The sequence below is a fragment of the Falco peregrinus genome, chromosome 5 (genome assembly GCF_023634155.1).
Source record: "Falco peregrinus isolate bFalPer1 chromosome 5, bFalPer1.pri, whole genome shotgun sequence".
Lineage (NCBI taxonomy): Eukaryota > Metazoa > Chordata > Aves > Falconiformes > Falconidae > Falco > Falco peregrinus.
Window position 1 is genome coordinate 101,772,368 of NC_073725.1, and position 18,335 is coordinate 101,790,702.

Genomic DNA, 18,335 nt, shown 5'->3' on the forward strand with positions numbered 1-18,335 from the left:
TTTAAAAATGTCTTTTTTTGGCAGCTAAATCAAGTTAGTATTTTCACAGACACACTGGGGGGAGGGAAGGAGGGGAACACTGAGGTTACTCTCTCTCCAGAGCAGACAGGCAAAAGCCCAGTTCAGCCAAAGCTCACTGAGGCTCTTTATGTTCCCCTTCAGTGACAGAGGTCACTTGTCGAAGACTGAACCAGATCTGGTACTGGACTGCCTGCTAAGCACGCTGGCAAAAGGATCTGAGCTATATGCCCTTCTCTGCAGTTGTTCGCATTTCTTCAGCACACCAAAGGCCTGGAGTAGGTCCCAATGCTGCTTGCACTGCCTTTGCTAAAAACATGCCTTCTAGCTCCAGAGTGAAATTTGCCTTAAATTCCTCATGCTTTAAGGAAAGGAAGCCCATACACAGGGTCTATGAAGAAGGTAATTGCTGGTGTTCGCCAAAACACGTGATTTATCCAAACTGTAATTCTTCTGGCACACGTTTCAGGATATTTTCCTACCATAAATACAGGTTAGATTCATGTTTGAGCTGATCACCCTGTGATCCTCCTCAGGTTCACACTGCACAGCGGGTGCTGCAACCTGCTCATACTTTCCAAGCATCCAGAAGTCACAGCTCCTTAATTCATTGATTTTTAAGAGGCACCAGGTCACGCTGTCTGGCCTTCAACTGATCACAGTTCATGAGCATTTCTGGCTTAGGAACTGTATGTGTTTGAAGTGAATAGAGACTAGATGCCTTTTGCTAAGATGCCTGAGGCAAAGGCCTCAGGAGAGAAATCTACCACTTCCCAGGCTGATACAAATGGACAGGCATCCCCTCACTTCAATGTTTATTCCCCGTTTGTGAAAAGGCTGGGAGAGCTGGCTATTACAAGGGGGAAAGGAAGAACTGCAGTCTCCACAGTTGCAAGCAGTGTACTCGAAGAAACATCTAACAAGAGAAAACAGCAGTAGACAGCCGAGTACTGAAAGAGGGGAGCCCTCTGCAGAAACAAGACAAGTAACTCTGCAGAATGATCTCCTAGTATAGGTTGCTCCTTCAGATCAGCACTAGCCTGAATGCCCTGATGCAGTGAGAGAAAACACTATATGATGGGGAACAGGAAGGGACTATGTATGGACATGAGCAGGAGGAGGCTACGTATGAAGAAGGACATCCTCCTCTCAGCTAAAAAAAGCTGTGGTTTTCAGCACTGTTTTGCCTTTCCTCTGCTGTGTTGTTTCCCAGCTGAAAGGAATTCCATCAGCCCGTTGCAGCATTTGATCAGAGCCTGTCCTGCCTGCTGCCCCTGGCATGGGGCTCCCCAGGGACTGTCAAAGGGTAAGGGACAGAAGCAAAAGGGGGCACTAAAAATGTGCCTGCCAAGGCCTGGGTGCCAGCATGTTCTCCCAAGCTAAACAGAACAAGTTGGAAGGCAGGAAGAGAAACCATCACAAAGCTGTTTCTTAAACCAGATTTACAAGGATACCGTGAAATAGAGTAAGGACATGGGTGAGGGGAGATTGAGCAAGTTAATGGCTAACCAGCAAGAGTGCCGTGAGAAACAGCAACCTGCAACAGATTTTCACAGGGAAACACCAAATCCAAAACTGTCACCTGCAGAGCAACTGGGAGCTGCCACTGCCTCCACTCTTCCGGTACCACTGCAATGCAATCGTAACTACAATACTATCCTCCCCAAGTCCTTGGTCCTCTAAGACAAGGTCATACTCAAAACTATCTTTGATCTTTTTTTGTGTGCCATGAGCGATGAGGATCTGAAAGTTAGGGTTTGGCAATTAAAGAAACTGCTGTGAAAATGTTACTGGATATTTTTGCCAGAACAGGCGAGAAGAACCTTCCAACTTCTTGAAAAGGTAGTGCATACAAAGGCAAACCAGTGCAGAGCTGCAGGGACAGCAAAAATGGTAGTCCCACTGCTGTGCTGGACATTCCCAAGACTGTCAGTGTGGCAGAGGATGAAGCTGGCTGCTGCTTTACCAGTAGTCGCTCAGGAAACAAGCCATCAAGACCTACAAAAATGCTGGTGGTCTCATGAAGAGCAGTTTCTAGGAGAAAGGATATTTCATCATTTTGTATTTTCATAAGGATATTCTTGACCATTGGTTGAATAATTTTTTTTTGTTCCAGACTACAGCTTTAAAAAAAACCCTAACACGTGAGCCTTCCTGCTATTGCTTTGCCATTCAAGACGTTGTCATTGTCACCTTTCAGATGTGTAAGTATAAGAGACAGCAGCAGCTGAGCTGTGGTAATTAGGAGGGAGAGATGTGCAGGCCTTGTCTCGCATTTTTCTGTTAAGATGCAGTTTACACTCTGGCAGGTTTAACAGTCCCCAGTGAAAATAAGCCATCTGCATCTACTCCAGCAGACCATCCTCATTTCTGAACCCTTCAAATAGATCTTGAAAAATCAGCATTGCCTCCCTGCTTTTTATCAGGCCCAAATACAGTCACAAAACCATTAATTCTCTTACAGTAATACAGGAATGCTGGCTCTAGACCTCTTTGCAAGACACCTACCTCAAAAAAGTTCTCCCATTTTATTCAAACATCTACCGAGTTCAAAGTTTCACAGCTCTCTGCACTTGCAGCAGAGAAGCTGAGAAGGTCAGGACCAACCTCATTCAATTCTATTCACAAGCACCCTTCTTGAGGAAAGCCAATAACTTTCGGAGGGCCTCTGCAGATTTTGCTCCACTGCTTTGCACGCTGAAGAATGGCTGGTTGGTAATCCTCTTTTCATTCAGTGAGCACAGACTCAAAGGTTTTCATCCCTGTGAGCTCAGAAATTTCCATTTCCATGTGAGCGAGACGTTTTCCTGGCAGTTCTCAAAAGATGCATTTGTAAAATAGGAAACAACCTCAAGGAATGCTAAAGCAAAGGAAAAAAGGTTTACGTGGACAGTCTTTCTACCTCAGCCAGGAAAGGAAATTCCTTCTCAGCACTGATGCCCCATAAACACAACCTACTCGGCAACTACCAAATACTTGATCAACACAAAATGACAGGCTGTCCACCCTGCCTCGTACAAACACCCAACGTTCTCCTAGGTGTTGGTTTCAGAACAGATGGGGCAACAGCCACCAAAATCTCAAAAGAAAGAGTAAGTCCAAAAATCATCTTTGTGTGTGCATGCCAGACAAGAAAGGACAACAAGGGCTGCATATCAAATGGCTGGGACAGATGACAGAAGTAAAGGTACTCTAGTGAACTCTCTACAGGGAAGACAAGCTCACGTCAGTGATTTTTAAACCTGCAGTCCATAGACTTTTGTCTGCAAAGGTAATTAAAAAAGCAATTCCACTGCTGTATCTCTACTGGAAAATGTTTAGAAGTCTGCAAATCCAAAGAGGTTGAAACTTGCTTCTTTCAAGTGCAAAACATTTAGGTGGCCCAAAGCCAAGTCCCAGAAAAAAGCCCTAGTCAGTAGCTCTGGAATGCCAGCTCTTAACACAAACCAAAAGCATACAAACCCTCTGGTCGGGCAACTCACAGTACCATCTCCCACCAAAAATGCACTTAAAATTGCACTCTTAAAATTGCAGCTATCATTCACCTCCTTGATTTTATGCCAGGGAAACCCAACTGAAGTCTTACTTTGACACTCTCCAAAGTAGTCAGCCTAGCGAGCTTTTTTTCTTACCTTGCTTTGGGGAATTCCTTTTTAGTGCCTCTGCAAAGAGAAACAAGAAGGCTTCATACCACATCAGGCAAGATCCCTTCCATCACTCCCAGCTCCTTAGCAAAGGCATTCCTGAGGCACACTATGCCCTAATAAATCAACGCAAGTGCTCCAGGTTTCCCCGGCAGCTAGAAGCTGGAATTCTGCAGTGAAGGCAAACACCTCCCCAGCTAAAGCAAACACAACCAGGGAGCCCCTGCTGAGCGCCCACAGCTACTGTCAAAGGAGGGATGGAGAGAGAAGGTAGGGATTGCAAGGCATCTGGCTGACAAAAGGCAATCTAACTTAAAGACATAAGATAGCCATGAATCCAGCCCTGACCTAGGCATTCCTTTGTGCAGGCATGTGCTTGCCAAAACATTTTATCAGTGCAAAACCACAAAACTTCATTTTTAGAGCAATGACCATCTTGCCCAACATGGATGGTAGTTCTGCTTTTAAAAGCATTTATTTTAGCATTTAGAAGGCTCATACAAAAGATCCGGAAAAATTATAGAACAAAAATAGCCCAGTCTTAAACAGCTTATAGCTTAACTCTAAAATAAACGAAGACAAAGGAAACAGCACTGATCAGTATGAGCTACAGTCAGCTCAGCAGAACAAGATGACTGCTGTTTCCAGGGGTAAAGGGAGGTGTTTGGGTTTTTTTTTTCTTTCTAAACCATATAACAGAAAAGACCTGATGAAAGATTTTATAAAAGAATTATTAGGTGGGTTGGCATACATTTATGGGCCAACCACTTCTCACACAGAAATGAAACCAGTATTTTTCAAAAGCAGCACAAGGAAACAACACAGGCTAATGTTACCAGACAAACAGCAGCAAGATTCCAACTTCCAGCACTAACATTTGCTAGATTGCATACAAAAAACCCTAGATGAGCTGCTTCAATACCTCATTTTCAGTTGCACTTGGCAAGTAAGGAAGGGAGTAGCCAAGGCAGGGCTGAAACAGTGACACTTAAAAAGCAAGAGCTGACTGCCTCAAATGCTGTTACAAGAGGCAGAAACCCATCAATACCTTAAAAATAAATCCCATTTACTAAAACAAAGGCACCTTCCTCAGACAAACGCTGAGAGCTGGCGTAAATATGCAGATTTCAACATCTCCCACTCCCCTGGTTATGCTCTCCCACAGGGAGTTTCCAGGGAGAACCTTCAGTGCGTGGACGGGAGGTAGCACAGGGTAAGCATGAACAAATCCCACTTATATCTGACCCGGTCTGTATAACAAACCCATGTCTTCAGCTTCCACGGCATCACCTGGAGCCCTCGCTCTGAGGCCACTGTAAGGCACATTTTCCTTCCCACTCGAAGCACCACCAGATTCCAGTCTATAAGCAAACCCGACTTCAAGGGAAATCCTGGTCTAGCTACAGGTGGTTAATTGAGAGACACATGCCAGGCAGCTAACAGTGCACAGCAATGGTGGAAAGCCTGCAGATCCATCAGGAGGTGAGTGCCAGGAGCTCCCCCGACCACAAATCATCCCCCCCAGCTCCCCGCTCCCGAACAAACACAGACTGCTGAGTGAGATTCAGCCCGCAGAGCTGTGCACTGTTTGGGAAGACCCCGAGTGGCAGCAGGGCACTTGGAAGGCTTGGGTCTCAAGAAAGGAATCACAGATGAATGTGTTGGGTGAAGGACTCGTACATATGTATATGTGGAGAGAGACAGACACAAAGGACGGCTGGGGGATGGGAAAAAGAGACAGTGCGACTTGTCTCCAGGCCTTGTGCTTATTTTGACCTTTCGGTTAAAGATTCTCCGAAAAGGCACCGTTCAGCCCCAAGCCTGATTAGACGTCTTGGGAAAAACAGAGCACATGAATGAGCACTGAGCCATAACACAATCTTGATATTCCCACCCATCCATATGGCCAAAAAAAGCAAAGTTCTTCAGTGCAAACATTGGCAGTAGCAGTATGAAACTAATGTGTTAATTATCAGACTTTGCAATCCAGCACAGTACAGAAATTGCTGATGCTGGCTATTATATAGTCAACCAGAAGCCAAACAGAACAAGTACAACATCAGTTAACCCTTTCAGAACAAAGTTAATAATTTGCTAATTACAGGTTTCTGGAATGTGTAGACCAAGGTCTGTTTTTCAAACTTCTTTTCTCAGAGATACCTTTAAAATGTATTTGGTATGGCAAGATCTCCATCACTCACAACTCTTCATTAACATTCAGTCTCAACTCGGATGTTTAGCTTAAATTCAGGAGAGCCCACTGCCCTGCTTTACACAACATCAGACTAAGTGAGCTCAATGATTTGTCTGGCCTTGTAAACCTGTAAGTTAGGTTTCAGCCTGTAAATGATCGTAAATTATCCTGAAACAATCACAGGCTAAACTACAACATCCATACTTACTTCTTGTATAGGATTTTCACACTGAATGTAAGACAAGATTAATGAAAATAGCTGAAATTACAAAAATGCAGTTGGAATTTAACACTGTTCCTCAGTGTACATGGGTCTACGCACCAACTGCTTAATAAAACTCCACTTTCCTAGAAAGTTTAATCAGTAAAATAAGTACCACAAGACAGATCGGATAGAAAGATCCGTGTAATGGTGAAAGAAATAGTGTGAGAAATATAAAGAACATTTTGTTCTCAGGAGACATCTGAACTACAAACCTCGGGTTAGCACTCCCATCACGAACAAGATTCTTTACATCCAGGATGTACCACTTATGTCACATAAAACACTCAGACATAAACAAAGTTTGGGAGGAAAAAAACCAGGGACAAGGAACAAAACTGCATCAGTCTTGAGGTTATTTCTAAAGCACGGAAAACCAGAAATCAGTTGCAGCAGGACTAGTCAAGAGTCACATAATTTAAGGTGCGACCACTCTGACTTCCTGCCTACCACACAGGCGCCATTCCGCTTTATCCGCTCACACCTCCACAAAACCCATTAAGTGGTTCTGTGAAATGTAGTGGTTTATGGCATCTAGACTAGAGGCCTCCGGAGGTCAAAACATAAGTTCACTACTCCCCTAGCAGTATGCTCCAATGGCTTCATCATTCTTTCTGGCAGCAAGGCCAGTCTAATTTCTTATTTGTTTGCCTTCTGCCTTGAGCCATTAATTCCTTCCCTGCTGGATTAAAGAGTAGCTCCTCAGTCAATTATGCACGTGCTTTAACCAAGTCACCTCTCAATAGCTTTTTTGGCAATCAACAGCTCAGTCCTGTCAACCTCTCATTACAAGGCACCTTCCCGAGTGCTTGACCAACTTTTTTTTTTTTTTTTTTAATATCAATTTGATTGTCATCCCTCCACCCTGCCCCCTTCCTCCCCCTTCTTCAGGGTCACTGCTTTGGTGAAGCACACAATTGGTGAACGATCAGTGTCCCTGGCACACAGAAGTCTGTACTTGCCTGTATCAGATGGATTTTATTTTACTAGACCCATTTTACAGCATAACAGAGGAGCTACAGAAATCATAGACTGCAAAGTTTTTATCAGTTAACAGTCAATTACCTGACTGAGTATAAGGAGCTCATATCTTTCTTAGTCACCATTTAACCATTTCTCCAAAAGCTCTAAGGAAAACTTCACTACCTGATCCCCTTTCTGCCAAAGATTTAGGTACTATTCAGGATTTTCAAGCAAGAAAATCCCAACAGACCTGTCATTTCCAGCCGCAGTTTTGAATTTGCCCCCAGCATTGCCTGCTTCTCTGCTGAATCAACATTAGCAGCAGCTTTAGATTTATTTCCAGAATACTGATGAACTACTGAACAGTACAGAGTATAGTACTGATACTTGCTGAAGACACCTGCTAGGAATACCACCTTCCAACATGTAATCCATTATTTCAGGTGCATCAGCTTTTTTTTTTTTAATTAAATAATGATGAGGTACGGTGTTGATGTTGGCACAGATCAATTATTCATACCATTGTACGGCTCCAAGTCAAACATTCTAAGAAACACATTACATGGACACAGTCACCTGCTGCCGTGTACTCACGTGTTTCTTTCCAGCTGCTCTACCTATTAAAACAACAGAACCCTTCGGAGGTATATATCCTCTGAAGCAGGCATAAAACCTAATAACTACCCATCTCAAATCTCCCCAAAGACCCGAGTTATTCAAGATCATTGCAAGAAAAGCATTAATCCCTTGTAGATGTTAACCAGGCACTCAACATCATGAGGACTAGTGCCTCCTACTACTTCTCTTCTAGCAGAAGGCCCATTGAACTTCCACCTCCAGCCAGCATTTCCATTTAATGACTGTTCTCATTTTGCGCTATATGTCAAATGCACATTTAAGTTCACAAAGAGCACATGGCAGAGAGCTTACGCTCTGTGTGCAGGCAGGAGCACAGGCCAAGGCTTGGGTGCAGGTCAGCATGACAGCTGGCAGGGCTCTGCCCATTATACCACTCAAAACAACTCCAAAGCAAGTGCAGAATGAGATGTGGCTTTTATCAATCCTTACGTTGGTATGTTCATACCAATAAATTTTCTTCCCATTGTGAACCCCCCAGCCCAGCTACCCCAGAACGCTAATACCTGGCTGTCTATCAGGGACACTATCCTCTTGGATGAGATCCTCAGCCAAGTTCCAAGCAGCAGGAACATGCAGCCTATGGAAAACTGGTGGCAGGCAAGGCTAACCATCAGCTTTAACAGCAGAAAGTCTGCTCATATTTATGCATGACCGCTCAAGTGAACTGCGTGACTGCTTTTGTTGATCTGCTCTCAGCAATCTATTCTTTCAGCAGGAACATCAGGAGGAAGCCGCGCTGGGACTGGGCAAGGGAAAGTAAGCACCCTGTGGACATAGTGAATGGGACAGAAAATTCCCCTACAAATTCTGTAAGTTTATTTGCAGCGATGCTCTGCATTGACTTTTCTAGCAGCTTTTTGGGACACCTTCACACATCAAAGCCCAAGCCACAACACAGCAGTCATTTTGACTAAATCTACTTTAGAAATTGATTAGACCATTGATTTTTTCATAGCTTAGATAGAGATAAAATGACCTTTCCATCCCACAAAAAACAAAGGGAATTAACACATGTAAACAGTCATTTTAAAGAATTGTTTTGCTTCTTTAGAAGGGAAGTCCTCTAATACTTTTTTTTTTTCTTTTCTTGCAGCTCTCAAAAGATCAATTCCCCTTCCTTCACTTGAGCTTTCCACCTTTCTGTACCAAACAGGCCAAAGGGACAAGACTTCTTACAGCATATACAGAAGAACAGCCTGAAGACAAACCCAAGACTCAGATCTTCCTATAGGTCACTGAGTGGGGTAAAGAAATCAGTAGACTGTAGACTATTTGTAGACTAACAGTTCTACTGCAGCCAAGTGAAGCAGCATCGCAGAGGATGGTTCCCAGTAGAGAGAACAGTTTCATAAGCACAAAAAGTTTAAGGCTGTCTCTACACAGAGAAGAGTTTTCCGAGATGTATTCTTCATTACAATGGAACAACAAGGCTGCTCCATGTGTTCATATTGGCTGAAACCATTTCCCTCGTGAATCACTGCATACATACGATTTCTACCTGCTTAAATTAAACACATTGCACTTTGGGCGAAGTTCCATCATTAAGACCTTATGCCTTCTGGTACTTCCTACATGGTGCACTTGGGGATGCAGATTACAATGCTAGAGCTGAACAGCCAGGTGCCATATTTGTTTTGATGATCCAACAGGCTCTGGCAGCTCGCAGAGAACACTGAGGCTGTCATTGTTACTGCAGCACCCGCTAGGATTACACTGTGCTGGCAGCACTGGGAGGATGGTAAACAGATGCACAGCCCAATGGCTTTCAAACATTCAGGAGGCAATACAGGCAAAGGAAAAGGATGGAACCTCAGAGCTGCAAGTGCAGGTCATTCTCCTATAACAGCTCCGCTCAGTGCTACAGCATCCTGGGACTTGCACATTGCTGCTAACCACCTGTGTCAGACACAAACCTTCCATCAGCAACAGAATAGAAAACTGCAAAACTACTTAACCATAAATGTTTGTGTCTCATGGCTGCAGGAGCAGAACGTCAGCATACAAGTTCTTCCCAGCAGGATGCCCATCACCGTCATCATCTGGAAGGCAGACACTGTTTAGATGTTACTTGTCTGTAGCTAATGAGTTTGGCATTCATAGATCCACTGCAAGAGCTGTTGCTATAGCAGGTCTGTGATGGTGTGATACTGTAGATGTATTTGAATGGTTAGCTCCAAAATAACATGAGTCTGCAATACGGCCATCAGCTTGCCTCCTCTTTACAACTTCCATTCACAGACTTAAGCAGAGACAGCTGTCCTCAGTGTTGTGAAGCCTAGTTATGCATTATGGAACAGTACCCAGTATGAATACAGACCTTTAAGGAAAGCTTCATGATGCCACCACCCTGTACATACAGGCCTTGGTACCACAATGCAACAACATGATTATTTGCAATTGTTGCTGGCAAGCAAGCCTTCTGTGTTTTGTGGACAGAAAATGCTCAAAGTTCAAGCATCTAGAACACAGTACCGTTACTACACCACACTGGAATGGTTTTAAAACACAATAAGCCAGAAAGCACAGTTGTCAGAACTACCCCAGAAGCCTTTAAGTTCGTGGCACTCTGCGGCTGAGCTGGTTACTGAGGCTACTGACACAGGCTTTCACTTCCCCTGCAGAACAGTTCAGCGTTGAGAACGAAGGGGCCATGGTGACTTGGGCACTATAAGGACAGAGACATGACTGTCCCAAGCCCAGAAAAAGCAAAACAGGCTAAATGGCTCTTTCATCTGTTCCTGTGCAGCTGCTCATATGGCCGTACTGCCAGCACACACAGCCCCTGCTCCCAGTCTCTGCTGCTGTGGCGAGCAACCTTGCAGGTAGCTGCCCTCTCGGTAATGCAGAGGCCAAGAACAGCATTTGCAGGACAGCTGCTCTACCTCACTGCTCCTTTTTCTTTCGCTCTACATCATCTCAGCACTGCTGGGCATGGAGCACAACAGACACTCCAGCTCCGGGACTCCAACTGCCTGTTACTGTGGCCAAGGAGCTCGGCATACTGAGTCACTCCAGGATGGCAGTGCCACAGGGACTGCTCTGCCTTCTTGCCAATTCAAATTTTGCCTGTGCTGCCAAGAGGACAAGCTGGTAGCAGACACCCAGGGCCATTTTGTAATTGTACACGCAGCTCTGTTGGCTGTCACGCTTCTGGAAAACAATTTCTAGTTACAAATCCTAAAATGACAGAAAAAATTACATCAAGGAAACAAACCCTAAGAGTCAGTGCTACCCGTTGGAGCAACAGCAGTCCCCCAGAAGGCATAGTCCTGTGAGGGAACCACACCTCTTCACTGTAGCCACAAGAAAGCTGCACTGACATGCAGGCCAAACAGCAAAGAGCCCTTACAATCCTTGCCTTAAATTTCTCTCAGCAGTTGCAGGTTGATGTGAAGAGTAATCCAACATGTTTCAGCTGAGCTAAGGATCAGAATGTAAGTGCACAAATGCCTTAACAGAAATGCCCAAGAAAGGCAAGATGTCACAGTGATATTAAGATTATTGGCATTTTATAAATTTCCAAATAATTTAACTGTTTTTGAGGTCACAATTTGACAGAATGCTCAATCAGATGTATACTATTAAACCCAATACATAAGTGTCCCTAGGTCCTTCAACATCTCTGCAGTCTCATTTCAGCAATTTCTCTCAAAATGCTGAACTAGCTGAAAAGATTTGGCAAATAGAGCCCCTTGGTTACTAGTTCTCTATTTCTCACAGCGGCACACATAGCTCCCAAGCACTTAATTCAGCTGCACACCTGTTTTATCATTCTCTTGGACAGAATCATTCAGTAATGGACTGCAATCTGTATGCAAGAGTTGAGCAGTATGCAAAAACAGATCAGAATATTGATGGCTGTGGGATTCAGAAGTCCAGGAAATGCTCTTGGACTAGAGATCTCCAGCACATACATTTTTTGGCTACACTGAAGGTAGGAGACAGCACAGGACAGGTGAGAAGAGCTCATGACTCTGCTGTGTGGAAGACAGCAGACGGATGATCCCTGAAGCGTTACCAAATGCTCTCACATATGGTAATTTGCTATTAGGTAATTCACCAACAGAGTTGCTCTATGCAGCATTTTAAGAAGGTTAGTCTGATGCAAAAAGTCTTGGGATCAAAGCTGAAAGTGCTAGAGAGTTGCTCCATGGACATTAACTCCACGCTGTCCAAAACCCTACACCAACTTCAATGCTAACATTATGTGTCTCCTGTGAAGACAGGCTGAGGGAGTCAGGGTTGTTCAGCTTGGAGAAGAGAAGGTCCTGGAGTGATATTAGAAATAAATTCTTTACTGTGAGGGTGGTGAGACACTGGAACAGGTTGCCCAGAGAAGCTGTGGATACCACCCCCCTGGAAGTGTTCAAGGCCAGGCTGGATGGGGCTTTCAGCAATCTGGTCTAGTGGAAGGTGTCCCTGCTCATAGCAAGAGGGTTGGAACTAGGTGATCTTCAAGGTCCCTTCCAACCCAGACCGTTCTATGATTCTATCTGACAATGTCTGGTCTGGCAAGAGCACCTCTGAAGTCCTGGTTCCTGTGCTTTAAATTCTTGTTGTCTGAAGAACTTCCACCCAAGCACAGAGCACTTGCAGGGCACCGTCAGGAGCATCTTCTTAAGCATTTGTTTGGCCAGGTGTTCACAGAGGTTGGCATTTCTTTATGGAGATTAGAGAGCCCAGGAACTCCTCAGAGGCTCACACAGGAGGACAGGGACATGGCCATGTCAGGGGCATGGCAGAGGGATTTCAAGAGCACAGTATCCAGGAGTCTGGACCAGAGGGTGGAAACAGGCTGCACTCAGTTCTTAAGGTAAATCTGGGAGGCCACCTAACCAAAATGTGAAATGGTACAGTATAGGAGAGCTAAAAAAACAGAGATTGAAACAAAAATGATTTTAAAATAGGCACAAAAGGGTAGAAACTTTAAGCTGAAAACACTACTTCTATGTAGTAATTTTCACAATTATTATAATAGGACAAGTTGTCAAATATACCCATTCTATTTACAGAACGACATGCAATTTGGTCAGAAAACTAGTTTCATCAGCATGGACAAATGCTTGAATACAATCAGCTTCCCCCACCTGCACAATCCCAGGTACAACTACCCTCCTGCCACAGCAGAGCTGCAAGGAAGGGCAGGATGCAAGAAAAGACCACATTCTGCTTGTGATAACTTCAGCAGCAGCATGAATCCCATCACTGCAACTCAGCTGACAGGCAATGCTAAATTATGCTGCAATAAGCTGACATGCATGTTTTTTCACTGAAACCCAGAAGCTCCAAAGGCAGCACTGCCTTTAAATTCAGAATTATGGAAAACTGCAAAAAAGAATGAGAATGGTGATGACTTGAAATTCTCTGCACCTGCAGATACACAGCTTGTTAACAACAGCACTCTATTTAGTTGATACCTTACAGCTGTGTACCCCGATGGCTCACCACAAATTCTAGGTGGGTATTTAGAGCAAGTGGTCTTGCAATTCCTAAACTCCAGCGCCCAATACAGAACCAGCCTAGCTAAGCTGCCACGAGGAACAAAGATCATTCCACCTACAGCCCCAATGACATAGGGACCAGAGACTTTCCCCACGAGACAAAAGGGGAACAGATACAAGTAGCAAGATAAAAATCACAACGTTCCCATACTTCAAGAAGGGAAATGAATTATCATTTCCTACAAGGCAGTAGCTGTAAAGTTGCAGGAATTTTGGAAGCAGCAGCACTGGTGCAGAGTAGAGAGACGGGGGAAACTCAACCCACCAGTTCCATGCTCTTCCGTAGCTGAACTTCAAAGCCAAAGGCAATGCAAAAATCTCACGTTTGCCAGGCACAGGAGAAGCATCCTCACAGTGTTTGCAGTGTTCATACTGCAAGCAAATAACTGCAGTTCACATCCCATTAGACCCCGATATCTGGGAATTTCCTTAGGATCTATATCGTTTGAAGATTCACCTCACATTTTGATTGACACCTAAAATCTTCCTATCAGATCATGCTACCACAAAGTTCCTTTCTATTTCACCTGCCACCCCCCACCCCCCGCCTTTTGCTTTCTTGGGAGTGGCCAGTAAGATTTAGAAGTGAATTTCTAACATTAAATTCAGGATATTAGAAATAGTTTAAAAGTGGATCCAATAAAAAAAAAAATCAAATCCACCTAAACTGACACCATTTGTTTCTTTTTCACTGCTCCCCCCGTCCCCAGCATTGGGAGGCAGTACTTAATTCTAGTTAATGAAAAGGAGACCTAAATTGCTTCCTGCAACCTCAAAATATCTCAGATATCTTAAGTTACTACTTGGCTAAAAAAAAAATTATTAGCAGTGAAAACAAGTCCTCCGCATTTATTACTTAAGCAGCTGGAGAGAAAAAGCAGAGCCTTAAAGAGATCACACCAAAGCACTGTGGTTCTTCCATTAGTAAAGGCTGCATGTCAGTACAGGTCGAAATATCCTGCTTCATGTTTTTGCACCTTTGCAGCTTAGCAAGTCTGAGCTCCAGCAGCTACAACCCAGGCCAGTTTATTAAGCAGGGGCACACAATAGTTACCACTATAGCATGAAAGCCGATCCTATATGCTTCTAGAGAGCTAGATCCTCTAACATTTTTTCAGGGTCCCTAGACTCAGTGTGCCAAGGGGGAAGATCTTTTGGCTCTCATCAGTGTGTAACACATGAGATTACTTTCTGAATTGAATTAAGTGTCTACTCTGCCTCCTGGAACAACAGTGTCATGCCACCAGGCCGTGCACTTAAAGTCTCAAATGCTTGTCCCTGAAAAACACACGCAAGAATTTTCTAAGAATTGTCTTCCGGCACCAAGATCAAACCAGACAACGCTCAAATAACGATCAATATGAATCTCCTCTAAAGACATCATCACAACCATCAGGTCATCAAAGACACCTCCAATAATAGGACAAGAAAAATGATACCAGCACAATGAAAGACCAGCTGGCACATTCCCATAAAGGCAAAAGCAGCCCTCCTGTGGTTTTGATGAACAGCAGAAGATGAATCCTTTCAGATACAGTAATCCTGCAATCAGATACTCAAGAGAACCACAAATAAATGTGAATCAAATCCAGGGCTCTAACAGATTATGGGGAATGCAAAGGAGAGTCAGTAGAATGCACCAGCTGTCCAGCACTCAGAGCACAAAGACATTTCACTGAAGATCCAGGTGAGCGAGAAGGGCACTGGTCCAACCCCTGCTTCCTGAAACTAGCTTGTATCTGGAGGGCTAATTCTTACAAGAAAGCAGGCAGGCTCATGCCTCCTCTGACTGCTACCACCCTGCACAGCCTGCAAGCTGGGATAAATCAAAGCCCTATCATCTTCCTCCAGGATGCCCTTATGCAAGATCGGGAGGGTTCTGCTCAGAACTTGGCTACAAAAGCCAGTTTGAAGTTTCAGGAGAAAAAAAAAAAAAAAGAAACAACAGCTACAAACAAACAAAAAAGGAACTGATGGAGAGGCTGCCCGGGAGGAGGATAAACCAAAGTCCTTGTAAGTTTGCTTTGACAGGCAGCAAGAAGGACTGAGACAGAGAGGAAGATGACAGAAGAGAAATGAGTCTGACTGATTCAGAGGGAGACCTTTTACCACAAAAAATACTGAGCATTTGTGGGAAGCGGTTGCTTCACCTTCTCCTGAACTTCCCCTCATCCGCTGTTCTCCCTCCCCAGGTGACACTAAAACATAAGGCATTTCTTCTACTGGAAAAGATAGCATGCCTCCGTGTACACAACACTGCTGTCTAAATTAACCACCCCAGAAAGCAAACAGCAATAGTGGAAGACAGCAAGTGCAATTACTTTTGTTTTCCTGTTGGACAGTGCTGGCGAGCACACACCCCACACACAGGCAGCCTGGGTGGGTGCTTTTTCCTTCAGAGCACACCCAACATACAACAGGCATTGCTGATTTGGCAGGCAGTCTCTCTCCAGGCACACGGGGCCACCTTCAGCAGCAACAGATACTTTCCAGACTTGTTCAGTCCTCGCAGTCTCTGCTGACGCTGCTAGGGAAGCCCAAGCGTGCCAGCAGCAGCAACGCTGGCAGAAACAGCCCCGCTTTGCACAAAGACTGGCACTGAAGCGAAGGGAACGGCTCCGTGCGCTCCATGCAGCTCTGCCAGCTATTCCCTCTGCCCTTATATGGGAACATCCCTGGCCCCACTGGGAATAGGATGCTGGTGGACACGAAAGGTAAGGCAGTACCTGAGCTGTCAGCACGCGAGGGCAGAATTCTTCTTTTCCGAAAAGCAAGCAGAACCCAGGAGCCCAGACTCTTTACAGCACTTAAGCGGGAGAAAGCAGAGATTAAGGAGTGTCAACAGCTGACAGTCTGTGCCCACCTTTCTCAAGAGAGTTATGCTGGTAATTTTAATCTTATTAAATATTGTTAATCGTATTACTAACCTAACTCTTTTCACATGTTGGAAGAAATTTAAAGAGAAAAAATCCATATACGACCATGCTATGTTAAATACTTTCTAGCCAAATCTCAGTTCAGGGCGAGTCCCTGGCTTGCAGATTCCAGTTGTGCTACACACCGGTGTGGATGAACATGGAAATAGTCTGCTCAGCACCAGATTACTAACAGGTCACCTTCCCTGCCCGATTCTTCTCTGTCCATAACCCGCTTGCAGTCTTCTCCTGGGATTCTGCTAGGCATTCCTGGCCTCTCAAAGTGACCCTATTAAAATCTATGCAATTCCATGCCCGGTTTGTAACAATCAAGGGGAAACACCACTTTCTCCATTAGAATGCAAAACCACGTAGTACAAAAGCCCAGTGCATCAGCTGCCTCCTGAATCAGGGCAAACGCCTCCATCAGTGGCTTAGCTCCCAAAGTCACAGATACATCACTAATGTCATGCTCATCAAATTCTGCATTTTACACACAAGACATAATGCAAGACTCCTGCGACCTCCCTTCAAAAAGTGAGACCAGAAACGAGCAGGCCACATTCAACACTCCACCTTATACAGAACAAGGCACTTGTTTAGTTAAATACAGACCCTGCTGTTTTACAACACTCAGGATCGTAGCCCCTTCCTTTATAACTACAGCAGCCGTCCAGGTAATTCTCTCAGGACTACTCCTGTTCCAGACTGCTGCCCTGAGATAAAGCAGCAGTCATAGAAAGTTTAGATTTGAGAAAAGAAAGATCTCAAGTTGCACTGATGTAACAGAAAACACACCTGCATAGGGGGCCCAAACACTTGCTGCAAACTGTTTAAAAGGAATGTGTTCAAGGTGGAAAACGAGATCTCCAGAGCTACAGGACTTCACTACTCAGTTTCAGTACAGACAGTGAAATCAATGCTGAGGGGAAAGAGGTGAACACGTGGCCTTCCAGAAGTTAAAGGTATTGTATTTGACAGAAAGCCACCTTCTAACAGTTCCGTTTGGTTTTTTTACTGTTGCTGGAAAAAGTGTTGAACAGATTGAAGAAGGCAGACAACTTAGCCTCCCCTAGGTTAATAATCTAAATGCATGCGTAAGTTAGCAAAACAGCTTTAATTATTAAGCAACTGTGCTTGCTGTAGAGGACGTTATTGCTGCCTCTGAGGTTGAAGTTTCAGGAATACGATGACACTGCCTTGTAACTATTGTTTTTTTTTTAAACATTGCCTGGCTTCAGCCCCTGCTTACTGCCCCACTGCTCGCAGCTGGCCCTCCAAGCCCTGGAACAGGGCTGCTCCCTGAAGACAGTCCTAATCAGCAGAAGGATTGAGAAGTTACCTTGAGCTCCCCAAGTAACACAGCCCCTGGCTCTTTCCTGCACTGGAAAATTCTTATCATCCTCCGAAAGCGGCACCCGCACCAAACCTGAAGGCTGTACCCACAGGACACAGGTGACAGCCCGGTCACAGCCCCGGCCCCAGTACCGCTGGCGGTTCACACGGCGCTTCTCCCGCGTCCCGCGCCGGGTCTTTACACCGCCGCGGCTGCCAAACGCCCGCCCGGCACAAGGCGCCGGCTCCCGGCACGGAGCGGCCCCGCCACCGCCGCTTCCCGGAGGCACGGCGGCCCCAGCGCGCCCCCGGGGCCGGGCAGCACCCCCCGCCCGGCGCCCCCAGTGCTGCCAAGGTCGCGGTGGACGCACCCGCCGCGCCCGCCCAGCCGCGGCCCCGCGCCGCCGGCCGCCCGGCGGAGGGGCTCGCCCGGCCGGCCCCCGCTCCTCCCCCGACCGTGGGGCCGCGACGCCCGACCGGCCCAGCGGAGTCGGCTCGGCGGGGCGCCCGTGTGTGCGTGCGGGGAGGGGGGCACCCAGCCCCCGGAGCCCCCCGGCTCGCTCCGCGCCGCCGGACAGCGGCCCGGCCCCGCCGCTCCAGAGGGGCCGCGCCCATCCCCCCACGCGGAGACAAAGCGCGGCCCCCGGGCGGCACCTGCCGCCGGCCGCTGACCCCCACCAGCGCCCCCCCCCGGGCCGGGCACGGCGGCGGACGGCAGCCCGCGGCCACCCTCCTCCCGCCCCCCGCCGCGGACCTCCCGCCCCCCGCCGCCCCTCACCTGCCGCAGCGGCCACCCCGCTCCCCGCCGCGCCGCCGCCGAGGAGCGCTGCCCGCACCGAGCCGCGGAGCCACGGCCCCGGCCCC

At 46.2% G+C, this 18,335-nt stretch overlaps 1 protein-coding gene across 3 annotated transcripts in view; it reads right to left on the minus strand.

Annotated features, from left to right (window-relative positions):
- The window catches only part of PLXNB1 (plexin B1), an 82,093-nt gene extending 63,758 nt beyond the window's left edge, over window positions 1-18,335 (minus strand). For 2 of the 3 annotated variants that reach the window (XM_055806131.1, XM_055806129.1), the window contains exon 1: window positions 18,250-18,335. The gene's annotated coding sequence lies outside the window, so the exon portion shown is untranslated. The remainder of the gene's footprint in view (window positions 1-18,249) is intronic. The other variant, XM_055806130.1, reaches the window with a different exon arrangement.